The following is a 16,880-nucleotide window of genomic DNA, read 5'->3' on the forward strand; positions in this document are numbered from 1 at the left end:
GATGTTTGGGATGAAAGAGCTGGTGTATCCTTCCTTCCTTCCTTCCTTCCTTCCTTTCTTCCTTCCCTCCCTCCCTCCCTCCCTCCCTCCATTTGGAGGGATAGGGTGCCAGTGTTATTCTCTCCTTACCATTTCTCCATGTGCCTTGGCAGACAGACTTCGGTCTTCTTTTGCAAGGCAGCCTTGCGGGACAGAATAGACTGTGGCCTTTTCACGCTAATTAGAGCCAAATGTTACCAGCATGGAGGCACAGAACATTTAGAGAGCTTCAGTGTGGTCTTTCTTGATGTTTCTTGTCTTTTGCTGAGTCTTTGCCCAAGTGTGCAGGCAGCCCAGGTCTAACTCCCACTCTCAGAGCACCTGATTTCAGAGCACTGCAAGTGGACCAAAACAGGTTCCCTTCAGTATGACTCCCAGATGTTTTACGAGGCACCACAGAGACAGGAGTGCTGCTCTCTAGGTTGAATATAAGGACCTGTTCCTTTCATGTGTAGGTAAAGCAAGCAAATTGCTATTTCTCTGTCTTGAACAACAGCAAAAGTCTGACTCCTGCTGGGACTGGAGTTGTGCGTTGCAGGCTGTTATACATCCTGTATGATCTGAGAAATTCCCCTTAGGGACTTAGCCCTTAGGGACTTATGCTATAGTCCCTCTCCACAGACATCCGCAAAAGCCTTGAAATGGGCTGGCATTATGTTCCCCGGGTGCAGCTGGGTTCAGCCAGGATCACCCCAGGTTTGTGACAGCTCTCTGAGAGAGGGGCCCTGCTTCAGTGCCGGGGGATAATGTAAGGAGACCAGGGGCACACGGCTCTGTGCGAGCCTCCAGACAGGCACGTACGACCAGGTGGGCTGTGAAATACAGTCTGTAGCCCAGGTTGGCCTTGGGGAAACAGCATGGAGGACTGCAGAAACCCAGCCCCTGGCCAGCCTTCCCTCCTGCGCTTTGCCAAGAGTTGCGGAAAGCACAAGGCAGATCATTCACTTTGTGTAGAGCTACACAACATGGCTGTGTGGTCCGTGGGAAATAAACAAACAGCATCTCCATGAGCCCCGTAGAAAATCTGGGTGATTGTACAACCTCAGTTCAACAGACGTATACCTCACAAATATTTGTATATTTATTCTAGTTAGTTTTCCCTTAAGGAAATGCAATCTTCCTTTAATCTGTACGCTATAATTTCTCATGTTGCGCTCTCCTGAAGTGAACATACATCTGTATGCCAGTGGCTAAAGACTAAGAAGAAACTAATTTCAGGGTTTGGCCCATGGTGATTTTAAGAAGTCACACCTGGGCTGCGAGTTTGGGTGCCAAGATTTTATCCTGGAGCAAATTTTTACAGCCAAGTTTGAAACCCCTGAAAGTGAGAAGAGAGGGGAATGTTATAATGGAAAGGCTGGCATAACTTCAACTACCATAGAGCAGCCCAAGAAGTTGATGAGGCTGAGAGTTAGAAGCAAATCTGCCAACTTTCACTCTGTTCAAATAAGGTAAGTCATGCAAAAACGTTTGACTGCTTTAAGAAAACAAAATAAAGTTGCCCTCACCTCTTCAGAAAGCTACCAGTTATAAAGAAAAAACAGTCAAAAATAATGCAAATACGCTTCCAATCAAACTCTGCTTTGTTTTATTTGTGCCACGTGCTTTTTCTGCTCAGTAAAATGGGATGTGGGAAACTACCTTTAAAATGAATTTGTCTGTTCCTGGCATGAAATTCGGGCTCTACTTATCCAGAAAAAGGCAGTATAGTCTGGGCCATTCCCCAGCAATAGAGTGGCGGCAGGCTAAATATAACCACGCTTACAGTCCCAGAACTGGCATCTAACACCAGGGGCTTACAATAACACTGGAGCTGCTGCTGCTCCAGCAACAGCCGAGGCAAGGGGAGGGAAAGCTCTGTTTGTTTTTCAGCCGGGACCTCATTCTTCGCTCAGCTGTTTGCTATTAGGGCTGGAGCAGTAGCAGTGAGAAATTCATTGCTGCTTGCTCTCTGAATCCTAACACAGTAACAGCACAGATCCGACTAGCCAAATCCACAAAGGATCAAGGGAAGGGGAAAAAGAGAGCAACAAACTTTTGAGCGCTTGCCATCTCACTTTTATAGCACCTTTCATCCCCAAGGAACCTACGTACTGAGGGTCAGACTCTGCCCCATTCCTGCAGAGATGCATATTAGCAAGTGCTGGAAGCGGCACAAGGAATTTCCCCTCACCCTGCTCCTCCACCCTGCTGTGCTGGTGCAACCTGTGTGACGGGGAGGTGTTCCCCTCAGCACAAGGGCTGCGGCGTCCCCCCAGCTGCCACCTGCGCCGCACCTCGTGCCAGGTACCCTCCCCGGCCGGACCAGGGGAGGCGATGAGAGGCAAAGCAGAGTGAAATGGTGGGGAAAGAGGAGTGTTCCCGGCATGGAGTTGCAGCTCTCTGCTCCTTAGAAGGGCACAAAATCAACTCATAAGTTAAACTCATCCTAATGCTCTGACAGCTATTAGACCCGATTCTGCCGACACCGACACAGGTGTAAATTGATGTGAATTACACTGTAAATATATTTTGACATCTTGTTTTGGAGGGAAAAAAGGAGAACTGGACTCATCTTACCAGCACATCTCTATTTGGATCAGTAGAGTCACTAACGTGCCCTAGTGCTGGGGGTGAGGACTCAGCCCCACTGACGTTTAGTGGAGAAAACAAATTCTGTAAGGATGACACAGGCTGGGTGAAACACAGAGACTCCTTTCCAAGCCAACTGCTCCAGAGCATTTGCTACCTGGGAAAACTAAAATTGCTACCTGGGACTCCGCTTTTGTGCAGTAGGCGAATGTCTGCGTTGCAGAGCAGGCTTCCCGGCTGCTGCGGAGAGCGGAGCTTCCAGCTTCTCACAGAGGAGAGCTCTGGAGGAGGAGCCTTGGCTTGGGGTCCCTGGGTACAAAGGGTGATTTCTGCTAGTCCTGCTCTAAAGCACTGTGGCTGAATGACGGCTGTTGGATGCAGACAGCACGGGTGAGAGTTCATGCTTAGAAGCTGGTCGCAGCAGCGGAGCTGACTTGCTTTCATTCTTCTGCAGCCTATTTATGTTTGAAAATAAAAATGGTATGTAAGAACACAGGCTCTTTTCTGTCAGTATAGCTGCTTCCCCTTCTGGGGACTCAGTGCTGTCTGGCTTGTGAGCTAAGCGATAAGATTCCCAGGGCTGGGAATTTTGTTTTGCATTTCATTGCCTCCTCATCGTGTTGACATAATGATCTCATATGCAAAAACAAATCACCCCCTGATCTCAGCATAACAAATTGAATGCGATATTTGACACATGGGCTCTGAGACTGTCTGCCTGCTTTCCTCTGCTGCCCCAGAGTAAAAGGGTCTCTATCTGCAGCCTGCAAACCCCAGTACAGCTGGGGCTATTGCCAACAGTCACCTGTGAGCCTATCCCTCCCAGCCATGCTTTCTGATTACACTGAATGAGTCAAGTATGTCCCCATAGGCTGACAAATCAGACACGAAGGAACTCCTGAGTACATTTGAAAAAAATCAGGCAGCGAATGATAGCCTTTATACAGAGGCAATCAGTATTACTAAGAAGCAAATCTACCGCTAGATCTGTGCCAGCGTTCATAACCAAGGCCGACTGTAAAGGGCACACGTGCAGTGTAAGCAGTATGGACAGAAACTTCTTGATATTCAACACACTTGGGAGAGAACCCCATGTGCTCTGCCACACCACCTTAGATCAGGTCTTGTGCTTACACCGAAACCCAAACTCCCTGCTAAGTCAAACTGTGAATGCCACATGTTGGCGTGCATCCTAGCCCAGGTCTGGATGGATCTAGCTGGCTAAGATGGTTAGGAAAATCAGGTAGGAAGTAGCTTCAGCTTGAGCCTTTCCTTCAGAAACAGGAGGGCCAGTGCCTATTTTAGTGATACAAAAGAGGCAGCAAAAAAAGAAAGATTCACAGCTGTGGAAGCATCAGTCTGTATGCACCCACTACATACGGGATAACTACTACATCCCCCTGCACCAGTTGAAACCATGAGGTTTTGATCTGATTTTTGATGATGTCTGCAGACCTTGTGCAATGGGTACCTGAAAAGTGATTAAGAAATGCAATGCACGGCTGTTCACAGGCTTACGCTACATTGCATTGGCAGACAGGGACTCTACTTATACCAGAAAACTTCACTAGCTCATCTGCTGAAGAATCAGAAGCCGCTGCTGCACAAGGCTGCACTCCCGACCTGTAGACCCGCGAGTCTTGAGTTGCGCCTGATCCCTGTAGCTACTTAATTGAACAGACTAGTTTCAGCTTGGATTGTGACACCCTTAGTCACTTGAAAGAAAGAAGCAACTAGACCAGTAAGAAACGGGAACAGAAGAGAGCCTACACCCGGTGTCACTGTCTAGATATAGCATTACTACAATACTATAATTAATAAGAGCCCTAGCTAATCACTTATTCCATCACCATCAGAAGCAGTTCCATTTGGACCTCTGCTACCAAACCCTGTGTGCCTCTGCCAGTTATGTGGAGTTCGGATCACCTGGCGCTTTTTAAACGCTAACACCTGTCCCAAGTATTGACTGTCTGTCACCTGTCCTATACAACTTTTTGGCGTGAAACCACGAAAACTCCCCAAAATGGATGATGGTCAGCTGACCCGGGGCTTTCTTCTGGCAGAGTTACTCACCCTGATTTTGCCCTAGACACCTGAATTGCTCAGCACTGAATTAGCCTTTCAGTAGACTTTTATTCCAACAGTTAAAGTATCCATTTCACCCCTGAGAAATAACTGGAGCTTACTGTGCTAAGGCACATCTGGTATGAACCTCATTAATCTTGAAGGAGTATGCTGTACACCCAGCACAATTTTGGCACTGCGAAAGAAGGAAATAAGAACGTTCCTTCAGAAGCTCTGAACACCTGGTATTCTACCCAGGTTGCTATAGAAAGTATAGCCCACCTTAGCAGTACACTTACAGACGAGGCATTGTAGCAGCCATCTTGAGTTATTTTGCAGGGGAAAAAAAAAAGACAAGATTTCTCCATCTGCTGGCATATATGTCTTCACCGGTCCTCAGTTTGTTCTGTATGGTATCTACAAGTCCACTGTCTTCCCTGAAGGCTCTGCCTGGATTACAAATTACTTACCCTATGAAATCTTCTGCAAACACTGAAGAAGGATTCTTTTCAAATATACAAAGACTTCACAGGACCTCTGAGGACATGTTCATTGACTTTCAGCAGCTTCTGTAACTAACACAACCATATAACCATATGCCAGCATTCCTCACTTGCTCACTCCATGACAAAAATCAAATCTTGTATTCATCCTTCCACTACTATATTTGGTGTGGTAAAAAGTTAGCTTCCACCTTGTTAGAATATGAAAACCAGAGAAAGGAAAAGCCTTTGTAAACATTTGAAACTATCACTGTCTTCACTAGAGAGAGAGCACAAAATCGGTGCTTTTATAAACACCACTTGAATCTTTGAATTTCTTCAAAAACATTAACTAGTTCATTCCTCTGCAAGTCTTTATGCTGGTATCACCTCCAATTTACACCTGAGCAAGTGAAGCTAGAGAGATTTGCCCAGTCACATCTAAGCTGGTCACCTCAGCTTTGTCCTCTTAGCTTATTTTCTCCTTTCATTGCCTATTCAAATATGCATGAGTTGAAAACAAACCTAAATCATGGTGACAGTGACTTTCTTCAATATTTTGGAGATAAGCAACCATCAGGGTTCAGTGTGCCCAACCGTCAGGGTTCAGTTGTGCCATCTAAGTGTATCTTACAACCTCAGAGTGCCATTTAAACTTATAGTACTATAAAGTAGTATATAAAGAGTATATAAATAGTATAAAGTATATACTATAAAGAGTAAAGATAGCACAGTGTGATTTAAAGTTTATGTTAAAGAACATGCTAAATTCTTGAACTCCAAGCATGTGCCTATATGAAATAGTACCTTACTCTGATCTCAGTGGGGTGTGTCAAGGATAAAGGTACTATGAGTAAAGTTGTCAGACTCATGTGACTAAATTTTAAAGAAGAGATTACCTACTATTCTGATGATGTTACCTATGGTGTTGCTGCATGTGCTTATAGGTTCTTAGCACTCAGCTCCTGTTCAGTATTTGAGGAAATACTGCATTGTTAGTTTTGCAATACTATTTATTCCTCCAGTGACCATATGCATATATCTGAAGCGACAATATTTTCGACAAGACAGAGCTATGGTTTGGGAATCAGGCAGTAGTGTTCTAGCTCAGGTCCTTGAGCTACAGAGATTCATCCGTTTTCTGTCTGATTGCCTCTCTTCAAGAATAGGAGCACACAATACAAATAATACTAGTTATATCAGTTAAAATAAAAGTGCTGCTAGACTGGTTTAGTCCTTAAAGGGAAATCAAGCTGCAATCCCTTCAAAATGTAGTATTATTTTGTAGGAACCACGTTACATCAAATAATTTTACAAAATTTATGACCCATGGGGAAATAAAAAATTGGAAGTTAACCTGTATTTTGGGTTATGTTAATGAGTTTCAACAACAACAAAAAGAAACAACTCCAGAGCAGCCCTATCTGCATCACTCTGAGACTCTTTCAATTGTTCCTTGCCTCAGGAACCTGCTCTCTAGCCACAGTAGACTGGGTCAGCCATGTGTTAGCATCAGACAATTTACACAGCTTTGGGTATGGACCTGCTTGCTCTGAGCTTGGTGGGCACCAGGAAGGAGAGGGCAACTTCATTGCTCCTGAGGGAAAGAAGCCACATGGTTTTTTTGCTCTGACAAGCAGGCAACTTTACCAACTCCTAACCTTTCATTCCGAGTCAAGGAACTTTTCTTGCATTTCACAAATGTTGGTGTTTATTTCAAGCCTTACAGACAAGGATGGTATGAATTTATTATTCCCACAGAATTTCTCACCCTTATAGCTGCAGGGAAAAGCTAAAGAATTTGACGTAGTTAAAACTTAAATTCCAAAAGACGAAAGGGCAATAAAGCAAACCCAAATGTGTTTATTTGAAGCTCAAGGTTTTTAGGACAATGACATAATTTTTGGGAAGCTTAATTTAACCCAGGGAAAGGGAGGACATTTGCATGTTTGGGATTGGAGGTTATAAAGCAACAGTCTACAACGGAGCAGCACACACATGGTACTGCTCCTTTCTGCCCCAGGGCTCCCATGGCAGCACACCGACCACACACAGCCCAGACAGTGCTTGTCAGGGGCCAAGAAACAACAGCCCAGCAGCAAGACTTCCCTCTGCCTTCAGCCGCTAGACCAGAGACAGAGGAGCAAGAGGGAACTGCTTCCTACTGTCACCTGCCCCCGAAGGAGACAGCTGCAATGCCTACGGAGATGGGAACAAGGCTTGGGGAACCAGCACGCACTCCCCAAGCCAGGTAGACTTCCCAGTAACGTGGCACACGATATTTGGGGAAAGTCTTGACTGGTGCAATGTGTTCATTCACAGCATTATTAAACCTAAAGGCCATATGAAGTCTCTAGTTCCTGGTGCATTAGTATGACTAGAATTGAAGGGAAACAATCTTATTTACCACATGGTAAATCTTGTCCTTTCCTTTCCAAAAAAAAATAAAACCTCTGTTAGCTTTACTGTAGAAACAGGCAAAGTTAATTTACTGTCTTCCTTCCTCCAGGGCACTGTCTGCTAGAGAGCACATCTGAGAGGGTCCATAAGCAGAGCTGCTACGTGAGGAATCCCAACCAGAAGAAAAAAACCAGGACACAGAAAGTGCTTTATTCCAGGGCAACAATCACTTGGTTCCTATTGCTGGACAAACTGCCTCCTCTGCCTGAAACCAGCCAGGCTCACACTGTGTTGATGCAGGTCACTTCACGTGTTGTTAGGCCATGATACAAACTCCCCCAGATCACCATTAAATATGGGTTGCCTTATGTGGTGCTGTGTATGTTTGTGGCTGAGAATGGCAGTGGGTTCACAGCCATGACCCTGCCCATGGGAGCGGGAGGTATTACTGAAATGCAGTTTTGTGTAGCAGTTTTGCAGCACGCTGACAGATGCGCAAGATGATCAGGCCACCAAGGAGGGAGAAGATGTTTGTTCCTTGGTCTGCACCAAGGATCAATGAGAAAAAAATCGAGCTATCTTCACTATCTTTCTTGTTCCCCCACTTGGATACTGCAGAGCCTCAGAGGTTTTCTCACCTGTTCAGGACCCAAAGAGGTGTTACAGACCAGCCCCATCGGTTGTGTGTTCGTAGAGGGAAGTACTTTGTGCTTCCGTTTGGTCCCAGGGGGCAGATCTTTCCTACTTGATGGCTTCATTTCGGTCTACACATATATTATCTCTCTAGCTCTCATCCTTCCAAGGTGAATTCATCCTCAGTTCCTCAGTGAAAATCTGGGAGAAGTCCTTGGCCTCCTGGCCACTCATCAGGAGAAGAGAATTCAGAATTACAAGGCATGTAAGAATGGCTTATAAGAGCCATGCAGGATTTCCTGTAGCCAGAATGCAGAGATTATCAGCAGGATGCTCAGCACCTTTCTTTCTTGGCCCCAAACTCTCTCTGATGCTTCAGTTTGTCCTCTTTCAGGCCTGTCAGATCCCAAAGTTGGGAAACTTCTTGGAAGTTTGTCTTTCAAATTTCAGTCAGGGATGATAGAAAAGCACTCCCTACTCCCAGACACATCTCCATCTGTGCAGAGAAAATGCTGAAACTGCTCAGGCTTCACACAGACCCTTTCGCGGACTAAACAGGATGTTGCCTCATCACGCACAAAGCCTCCCTTCATCTTTCTCCCTGTCAAAGCACCCGCAAACCGCTGCCAAACTGTTCTGCAGTGCCATCTAGTGAGACAGACACATTTTCACAGAGTTTCTCTGATGAGCCGGGGCACATCAATCATTCCTACAAAACGCTTTTTATTTTTTCACTAAGGCTTCTCTTTCCTTCTCATATAAACTCCCTCCTGTGCCTTTTGGTGTTCAGAGTCATAGAATCATAGAATCAAAGCCCAGCCAGAGCAGCTCGTTCCTCCTAGTAAGAGGTCAAAGTCTTGACTCCAGAGCTGTATACCAGCCTACCAAGAGTAATACTGCTGAGAGTGGATGGCAGCTGCACAGTCTACACTGGATTAGATGGGTGGGTGTAGATGGTTATCTCCTGCCCTTCAAGGAAATCTGGAAATGTGGAGATAAGATATGTGTGAATGCAGTCTTCCGTGCTGGGGATAGTGTGCAGGTGGGAAGGAGACACACCCACATTGGGTGGATGAGGACAAAGACCAGCTAGGTAAGGGAATTGGGCAGTGAGGTGGAAGGAGGGCAAGGGATCAGTTGGGGAAGGAAAACCTGAGATTGCAGAGAGAATGGAGCTGAGGAGCAAGAGGACCGGAGGTGTGGCAGAAGAGGACATGGAGACACAGCAAAGCAAGGTGTGAGGACCATGTTATGGGTGCCTGCTCAGGAAGGCAGGATGAAGAAAAAGGAATGAAATTAGCAGAAGAGCCAAATGAAGGAGAGTAAGACTGGGACCAGTAGGGACAGACAATATAGTTGAGTCAATGGAAGATGAAAACAGTGGAGACACATAAATCCATTATGACTCGCTTGGAAAGTTGTGACAGAAAATGGGAATGGCCAGGCATGAGCAGCAGCACTCAGAAGATGGGAGCAAGCCAAGATCGGGCTGCGATGGGTGTTCATGGGGATTTGCTGAGGATGGGGCCTGTGGCAAGTGTCAAAGGCAAGTGACAAATGATGACTATGCATGTGTGAATATTCAGGTTTTCAGCTTGATTATTTAAAGACTTAAGAAATTTAATGTGTACACGTGAAGTGCATGTATGCACAAGTCTTACATTACATTATTAATATATAATATAAATCAATATATAATATAAATCCTATCTTACACTGCAGGATTAAAGCTCCAGCTCTAAGCTCTCCAAAATTAGTAACTGTTGGATAAGGTTGCCTATACCTCCTCATTCACCATATGCCTTTAAATGAATAGATGTTCTCCCTAGAGAGAAGTCAAGAGGGTATAGTAAAAGACTTGTCTGTAGGGGACTGTGCCTGCCTTTTTGTAGGCAGAAGATTTCGGGAGAGGATGAGCTCATGGCTAAGGCAGCTGAACGATACCACAGAGCAGTACTCTATCCTCTTCCCTTCCCCCAGTGTTCCCAAGGGACACATCTAGTCTTTTAAGCCAGACTTTTCTCAGGTGGTGCTCAATGTGTGCTCTTTGCTTTGGGGGTGCCAGACTGGAGACCTATGAATGTGGTTTGCAGAAAGGCAGAGACATAAAGCCATAAATAATGTCATGAAGAATTCCCACACTGAATGACTGAATTCCCACACTGAATGCTCAAGACTATACCATGAAACCAGCCTGACTGGAGGGCACGCATATGCCAGGAAAACCATCAGCTTGTACAATGGCAGTTTCTGGCTTTCTCATGTGTTGCCAACAAATTTCTACATGCCCAAGAACAACTCTCCATTTTCAGAAGGTAAATGTCCCTGTGCTCTGATCTGCCATGATTTTTCATGTAGTTTTATGGGGCTAGGAGTCAAAGTACTAATAAATGTAACTGCATGTAAACTGATCTTTTAATAAAACTGCAGTTATTGCGGGGAAAAAAATCTTCGTCAGATTTCAGAATAGTCTGTGTTGCATTTTCCATTTTGCTTGGACAGAAATGTGAAGTGGTGGCTGCACTGAGGAAGAAGAAAGCAGCCTCTTACAGCCCTTAACTATATCTCCAAGCACCTGAAAGAATACCACAATCGCTCCCTGTTTTCAGTTCAGTAAGGGTATGATCTTAGTGTACTTCTAAGTAGCAAAAGGGAAAAAAATATGAAAGGGAGAAAAGCCACAATAAACTCATGGGATATTTTCCGTCCTGTGGGGCTGGCTTTTCAGTATTTACATTACATAATATACAGCTACTAGAATTACTGTGTCCTATTCCAGAGAAGTTTCCGGAAACCAAATTATTTAGTGGCTAGGCATGAATGCTAACCCCATCATTTGAAACACAAGCTAATAATATAGAAGTTTATTCTACCCAAGGGTATGTGTTTCCATCATACTTGAGACACATTCTTCTGTATGATAGGTTGAGCTTGATGGGCATGTTTACAAAGGTTTTCTTCCTAGGGTAATTGGACGATTTTGGTTTGGGGGAATAGAGACATTTAAAAAGTATACTAGCATAGTGTAAAAAACTCCAGAGATCTGGCTACAAAGAGTTGAGGCCTAAGGAAATGAGCAAAACTCAGAAAGGAGAAATGAAATCATCAGTCTCAAATGGCCAAGAGGCCTGCTGGCATAGGCTGCGGTTGTCACTAAAAGAGCCATGGTCAACATAGATGCCCCTTCCTGCCTACACCATACAAGGCTCAAGACCACTGGTCATTTGTAATGCATGAGCTCACCAGGCTTCCCTCTGATTTTCCCAAGAAACCCTTCCCATGGAGCAATAAAGACCTGTCAGTGAGATCCCTAGGGCTTGCAAAGTCTTTACAGCTGACGTGGCATCCAACAACTGAAATGCAGTGGGAGACCCATGGACAGTAGGCTTTGCTATTGCAATATAACATTTAACTCCTCAGCTCCAAAACATAGTTCACCACCAACATACGAGGTCAAGGGTGACAGCTACATTTACGCAACACTGGAGATTCACTGCTTCCTGCATGTTCCTCTCCCTACTGCCCATAATGGCAGCCAAGTCGGTATCTTTAGCAGTTCCCAAATACCCCACTGATTTGTCCTGTAAAAGGTTTCTTCCCACAGTTTAAAATTATGAAAAGATTAATTCATTTACCATATTTGCCCATGCAATGTCTGTATGTTTTTCTCGGAAATATGCTGAGAGCTTCTATTCACAAACTACCAGTAATCTGTTATTTACAGCAGCCAAAACGAGAGATGTTACATGTGCTAGTTTTACCGGGGTCAGGTTGGACTAGGTCACCCAAGCTGCTACTTCTCTGCAGCTGCCAGACAGAACCCTTTTACGAATAAAAGTATAATATTAATTTAAAAAACCCCAGCTGTCTAATGTTCATTTTCAGAAGTGGAGAGGAGTCCCAGCTTGCAAGAGTTTAATTTTATGCTATGTCTGGTTCAGACTGACTTTTCATGACAGCACAGGGAGTGTTGGAGTGCTCTAGCTACATCTCCTGCCTGAGGAGCTGAGCCTGTCTGTAAAGGGTCTGGTCCCCAAACCACCCTCAGCACATTTGAGGAATCTAGGTCAACATGTTTCATATCCAGACTTTTCATGAGAAAGTCCCTTTTTTATGTGCTCATAAACCTGAGAGAAAGGGAAACAGTGATAAGAGCCAAGTCACAAGAAACAAAAGCATCATTACAGTGGGAGAAGACAGGGAAGAAGCAGGGGAAGGCAATGGGCAGCACAGAGCAGACTGTAAGGAGTGACACTTGGTTTGGAGGAATAATGCAGGAAGGAAGCTGGGAGGGTTTTAGATATCTTTCTTTCTGTACCAAAGTGGCAGGTCTCCTTTCCCTGTGAGGCTCTGGAATAATGATGCTTCCCAGATATTAACGTGTTACGGCTTTGGGGCTCTGAAACTAAAAAAGCATTTTTTCCTTAGTATCAAAAACATCAGTGTCTGTCAGCTTTCTCCTGGGAAGTTCAGAGTGAAATTCATGTTTGCAAAATTTAAAATAGACAGTCTTTACCCGCACATCTGTTTCTACTCAGGAAAAAATGACAGCAGGGGAAAGGATACTTTCCTTGCATTTTCTTTAAATCTTACTGCCATTCCTCCTACCCTAAAGCCCACGTTTTCTGGTTTCATCCTTGCAAAGAGATTTCCTGTAGCCCTGCCTGTCACAGGAGCAGGCAGCTACTACAGAACTACTGGCAAAGTGTGTAGCCTGCGTAAGAGTGTTTACCCCGGTTAGGAGCAAGTTTGGGGGTTTCATGTTCATGGTGCCAGCACTCAAAAATATCTCTGAGGCAAGGTCAGCTAGTAGTCAGCTAGTAATATGCTCAGGTAATGTCTTTCTTGAGTGCTTTGCCTCTTTACCAGGAAGAAATGTGAGCTGGCCACGGGTTTAGCTTCCAAGAGCATCATAGTTATGTTGAGAGGCCAGCGGGATTGCAAGAGGGTGGCAGTCAAAATCTTTATCCACCACAAACTACCCACAAACAAGGTTAAAAACCGTCAAGTGTCAAAACCTACAGCTGAAGAGTAACCTAATTGTCTACTACCAGGAACAGGCTATGGTCCTCAGGGCTGACTAACCACAAACAGAAACAACAATGTGAGGATTTGCAAAAGTGTGACTATGTTAAAAAGAGGGGGAAGAGTTAAACAGTGACATAGCTTAAACTGCATGGTACAGGTCTGTAAATACCCAATAACCCTTTACAGGTACTCTCATTTGGCGCACACCAAAATCAGTCATATAACACCAGGGAGACTTTTAAAGAGTTTTTTCCAAGTGGGCAATAATGCTAGATTAACCATTACTAACTCCAACAGGAGCACAGGTCTAGTTCTCACGGGCCAAGCATATCCCCCAACTTCACAAGCATGTAGATGCAAATATCCACTCTGAACCAAGCTATGGGTAAAATTGTCAAAGAGGAAACTGGACCTGACGTACCACCAGTGAAAACATCCTTAGAACACTGAAGAGACACGTTCCTGATGAGGATCCAGTGCTACTTCAAGGGCAAGAATGCCCATAGATTCAAAGATTCCTGAAAACGCTGTTTGGCACTAAGAAGAAAAGTAGTGTTTTTGCAAAGGCAGAACACCTATAAGGGCTTGTTTTGTCGTAGAAAGTGTGCTGTACCAGCAGAGAGGGAAAGAGCGGCGACAACCCTGCTGCAAAACCTCGTCATGCATCTCATCATATTCTGAAACGTAGATTTTTGAATAAAACTAAGAAGCTGATTGCAGAGTGTGAGTTTAGCAACTGACTCTTATATCAGTAAAAAGCTTTTTGGTAAGATCACCTGTTACACAGGAGGCAAATGCTTCAAAGTCTGAGAAAGGCAAGGTTAGCAGACAAAACCATTGTCATCAGTGCTAGAATTTCATCAGCTATATTGAAAAGAAAACAATTCCAGACAGACAGTAGTTTTATTAAGTTACAAGTTGTCTCTTAGCATCAAGTTACTATCTTCTGGATGATTTATGTTGTCCTAGGAAAACTCGGGTGTGCAAAATGTTCAATCAAAAGACATGAGTTCAAGTCATTTCTCTGAGCCTGGCATAAACAAAGGTGTTTTATGCCAAGTGGACATAGCCAGGCAAGTTCTTTGACATTCCTACTGCAACAAGTAATTGTTATTATTCCAGCTTTAGATATGACAATAGCTTTCTTGTATACTTACATAAGAAAGGGCCATCATTTGCTTTGTTAGGCCTAGAAGAGAGCACTTTGTACCTCAGAGAAGAATGACTTAATAGAATTGATTTTAGCACACTTGCTTCAGAGTTTGGTCAGCACAACAGTATGTTCACTTTACTTCTTGATGTGAATAAATCCTAAATGCGATAAACTGTTTTAAAGCAAAACTTTCAACCTGTTGAAAACTCACATTGGTTTTTGTTGCAGTTATTAATGGCTTTTCTGTTAGGGCAAAACCAGATTTTGTGAGTGACCCCAGCCCATGTTAGATATCCAAATAAACAAGGCAATTGAGAAAAGTGGTAGAGAAGACAATCAGATGGTAAGAAGAGAGCAACTGCAGCCTGGAACAATAGTGTCACTTGTCCAAAATCATTTGACAGGTTTCATGTGTGTTGTATCACTTCAGCAGAGCCTATTAAAGGCCAATTTCGGTGTATGGAGAATGCATACTTGATCGAACAGCCTCCATTACACAGATCCTTGTAACCTTTCTTCAGAGATGCACCAGCAATTGCATTGCCTAGAGCAGCTCTCTGAAATGCACCAGGTTTGCTTTTAACTCAATTTTGCCTTTAATGTTATTTGTGGAGGACTTTTCACATCCACAAGAAGGAAAGAAATACTAAGAGAGGATTGATTTTTTTACTCTTTAAAGATATTGGTTGTCTCAAGGTGTACTGTTGGAACAAGGCCGCAGGAGAAGAATTAACAGGCTTGGTGCTGCAGAGGTAATCACAGATCTGCTGTCTATCACACAGCTAGACCTGCTCTTGTATAATTTTTTAGAACATGCATTCTTGGGGAAGCAACATTTACATGTTTACATGTGAATTTACTTTTTCAGGACTGTTCTAGTTGTTAGTATCCAGATTTTTCTGTAGTAGCTAAACCTTCTCTCAGGGAAGTTCACCCAAAATATCTTCGGGAGCAGGAAAGCTGTATTCCTGCCTGAGAACCTCTATGTTTTCTGATAATAGAAAAATGTACCAGAGTTCAGATTTTGTCTGATCTCCAGTCAGACATTCAAATTAGTTACAAAGATTAATTAAAATTAGCACCACAAAAAAAGGTAAAAGTTGAAATATATATGCTTTAGGTCTTAGCCAGCCTTGAACTGGTGTGGATGACTAACCTCCATATGCCTTCTACAAGGCTATTTGCGCCTTTCTCTGGAGCATCTGGTGCTGGCCACAGACCGAAACTATACTTGGGCCACATGGATTTGGGATGTAGTTCAGTTCAGTGACTTCCATGTTTCATTTAGAAATATGGGTAGTTCCTCCAGCTTCACAGATATTTGTTAATCAACTGCCGCCTGGAAGAACTACTGCAATCCCCATTTTCTTAGACCCATTTTTGACACTCCTCAGTTTTGAAAGCAGAGCATCCCAACACTGGTGCTTTGCACCTGGACTCACGCTGCTATTAAAAGAAGAAATGTCAGGACACCAAGTTATCCGATAACCAAAGGCACTGTTCCCCAGAGAGCACCTTTGCAGCCAAACTCTGCCTATGAGAGTAGCTGGTGCTCTGGTCATCAGGGCCCCCGATGCAAAAGGCATCCACTGACAACAGCAGATCTTCAGCTTTAATCTATCCCATCTTTAGGCAGTGCAAAGGTTTGACCATCAGCAAAGCAAAAAACACTCTAGTCTACCAAAAAGTATCTCTTGCATTTATGAGAAATAGATAATACCTCTTAGGAAGAAGATGTTTCCTTTCAACAGATCTGGGCATAATTGTCCAAGCGTGTTTTACCTGGAAGGCACCTTTTTTCTTTTTTCCTCTTTTTTTAGCATTTCTTGCTAAATACATTTAGTTTCTTTGCCCTCTTGTTTTAAGAAAATTTCATGTCCGTGGAAAGCGTCTCGAGAAGCTGGAAAAATAGAGTTGGCATCAGATCAATGGCACGGTAAGAAGGTCTGCAATTTGCTTAACAAAAGACTTTTTGTTAGAAACAAACCATCTTCACCTTCCAAATGCTGGGTCTGTCACATATCTTGCAAATGCACACTTCTCTTTCTTTTCTTCTTTCAGGGAAAAAAACCAAACCAAAACAAAAAGAGAATCCCAGACCCAACAACAAAAATATGGCTAAAAGCAGAAGCAATTGAGATCACCCTCTTCCAAGCAGGGCAGGAGCACACGCTTCTGTGACTGCTCTGAGAGCTCACCTGCAAGGCTCATAAGTGTTCCTCTTCCTTCCCAGCCGCCGGTACGTGATCTGGGCCCAGCATCACTCCCAGGAAGAAGAGCTGAGGAGATGTGCAGAAGGGGAGGCGGCTGCTCCTCTGTTGACAGGTCAGAGAGGCTTGTCTGATGGCACTGGAGCCCAGCAGACTCAGTGGGCCTGCAGGAAGCTCCCACAAGTAGCCCGTGGTCTTGCACGCCACAGGAAAGCCTGCGTCCTCCTGCCATGCAGAGGAGCATCTGCCTCCCATTTTACAAATCCCGCCATTGCTTCGAAGGCAGGGTCTGCTTCTTAA

The sequence above is a fragment of the Phaethon aethereus genome (assembly GCF_964289735.1).
Source record: "Phaethon aethereus genome assembly, chromosome: 3".
NCBI classification, from domain to species: domain Eukaryota; kingdom Metazoa; phylum Chordata; class Aves; order Phaethontiformes; family Phaethontidae; genus Phaethon; species Phaethon aethereus.